This window comes from Monodon monoceros, unplaced genomic scaffold (genome assembly GCF_005190385.1).
Source record: "Monodon monoceros isolate NGI ecotype Baffin Bay Population unplaced genomic scaffold, NGI_Narwhal_1 Super_Scaffold_9, whole genome shotgun sequence".
NCBI lineage: Eukaryota > Metazoa > Chordata > Mammalia > Artiodactyla > Monodontidae > Monodon > Monodon monoceros.
In genome coordinates, this window is record NW_021703786.1 from 12,211,280 (window position 1) to 12,214,013 (window position 2,734).

A 2,734-nucleotide genomic window follows, 5' to 3' on the forward strand; every position below is an offset into this window, starting at 1 on the left:
AGCCTCACTGCCCAGAAGACAAATTCTCTTATCCTTTATCCCTCCAAGGTACCATTACAAGGAACAGCTTCTCTGTCCCAAAGCATCCTGTGATCTTAAGTATTGGATCTACTGAGCAATCAGCTATGTCTGTTGTGACTTACTATAAAGCAGTAGCCACTTTTCTTTGAATGCCTCTCATCTCTCCCTGACTCATTTTCTTTTTCCCTATCCTTTTAACTGCCAAGTGAATGCGTGCTGATTGCATCAGAATTAATCCTTGCCTTGGGCTCTGTTTTGATGCAGACCTGTGACAAATGCATTGATGGATGGATAAATGAATAAAACAAATATTTATTATTATACCAAGTATGTCAATATAATATGAGAAGCACTATTATAAAAGTCACATGTAGCCCCCTACATCTAAGTCCAGAAATCATAACTGTAAAATTTTTTACAAATGTATATTTTGGTCCCTTTTAAAAAAAACTTCTTCAGCTTTATTGAGCTATAACTGACATATAACATTATGTAAGTTTAAGGTGTACACTGTGATGATTTGATATATGTATATATTGTGAAATGATTAACACAATACAGTTAGTTAACACATCCATCACCTCCATCACCTTACATAGTTACTTTTTTTCTTTTTTTTTTTTTTGGTAAGAACATTTAAGATCTACTCTCTTAGCAATTTTCAAGTATATAAAACAATATTGTTAACTCCAGTCACCATACTGTACATTAGATCTCTAGAACTTAACCCTCTTATAGCTGGAAGTTTGCACCCTTTGACCACCTTCACCTATTTCCCCCACCTCCCCACTCCCCACCCCGGATTCTAGAGGCTGGGAAATCCAAGATCAAGGCACCATCAGATTTGGTGTGTGGTGAGGACCTGCTTCCTGGTTCACAGACAGCTGTCATCTCACTGTGTCCTCACATGGTAGAAGGGGCAAGGGAGTTCTCTGAGATGTATAAGGACACTAATCCCATTTATGAGGGTTCTGCTTTCATGATCTAATCACCTCCCAAAGGCCCCACCTCCAAATTCCATTACACTGGGAATTAGGTTTCAATATGTGAATTTGGGGGAGACACAAACATTCAGTCTTTGGCAGGGGTGATGCTAAAAGAACTATTCCTGTGTAAATTACAGGGTCTCCAAAATAGAAGACAGTAAAACCCAGTGAAGGCTTCAACAATATCTGTATCTAAAGAAAGGAGAAATCCTTAAAATAGCTTCTTCTTGTTTTTCCTGGCACCTCTTATCAGCTTGTTTACAAAGATCATTTGTGGACGGGTCCAACTCTGGGAAAATAAATCAGGCTAAAGGCGGCTTTACTGATACTATATCATGAAAAAGAAAAGGTGGCAAAAGTCAACCAACTATGCTTCTAGGAGAAGCTTACAAGTATGTTTGCTTCTTCCCTTGGAAGCGAAGCTCAGGAAAAATGTCAGGAAGAAGACCACACTAGAGAGAGACTACATGTAACTGGGAGGGGGCAGCTGAAATTGAGTAAGGCTGTAACAGCGAGAACAGAAATAAATTTATTTCCTTGTTACCTGCAGCTTCTATTTTTCTGCAGAAGTGAACAGAGAAAACCATCTGATGGAAGTAAAATAATGCACTCTTCCCACTGTAACCTTATGAGTGGTAATATATAGGAGCATCCCTTTTAGAAACAATTCTTGATTTTAATTTTATCAATGACATTCAGGTTTGGACTTCATATTTGATTTAGATTAGGTCCTGTGCTGAATTTGCCATTTAAAAATCATAAATAGACATATATAGAGAGATAGATATGTGATTTGTCTATTTTTATATGCTTTAGGAATGAAAAGATTCAGTGATCTTGATCATTTCTTGAAGCAATAATATAGAGTTGGGAGAGCAAAGGCATTTGAATTCTGAGTCTTTTCTTAAAAGACAAGAAAAAACAAAATAAGATATTTTTGAAAAACACATTGTCTGGCTTTTTCTCACTTTTCAATTCTCTATTTGCTTACCACAGGGCTTAAAGCATTTTTTGGAGTGGTAGGATTAAACAAAAGGCAAGCACGTTTCTCCACAAACTTCCCCATGTTCTCTCACCTCAACTTTTAATTAAAATATTGTCAGCTGGGGATAAGGGGAGCAAAATACAAAAGCAGTTACGTACAGAAAACAAAACAAAACAAAGCATATTTCACCACAGCATAAGCTGTCAGCACTTTCTTAGCTATCTGACCATCTGAATTTAAAATCACATGCTGAGCTCCTGTGAGACACCAGCATCCAACTCTGTGGAGAGGGGGAGTCAACATAAAAGCACGAAAATGGAGCAGATGCCCTTGTGAATGAACCCAAGGCCAGAGCTAAGGACAGGGTGCCAGTCTCTCTAAGGTAAATGCACACAGGCCTGAGCCTCATCATGAGGGGCACCAGTGGCTAGTCGCAGTCCCTTTCAAGGGACACACAACAGACATGAGTACCTAGGAAAGTAGAAGCCCTGGTTTTCTACAAATGAGGAGGAAGAGAAATCAACTGTGATCAGTGAGTCCATTGATCGTAATTCCCACCATGTTGTTTGGAGGCCATGATTCAAGCAAAAGTTTAAAAGATAATGAAGAGTTCCCATGGAGCAAGAGTCAGGCTTGCGCCCGCGTCGCCTCCTCTCACTGACACCCCCTGATGCTCTCCAGAGAACACTAAGGCTCTCCAGAGCACTTTGAAAATCACTGATTTGGGACATAACTGTTGCCA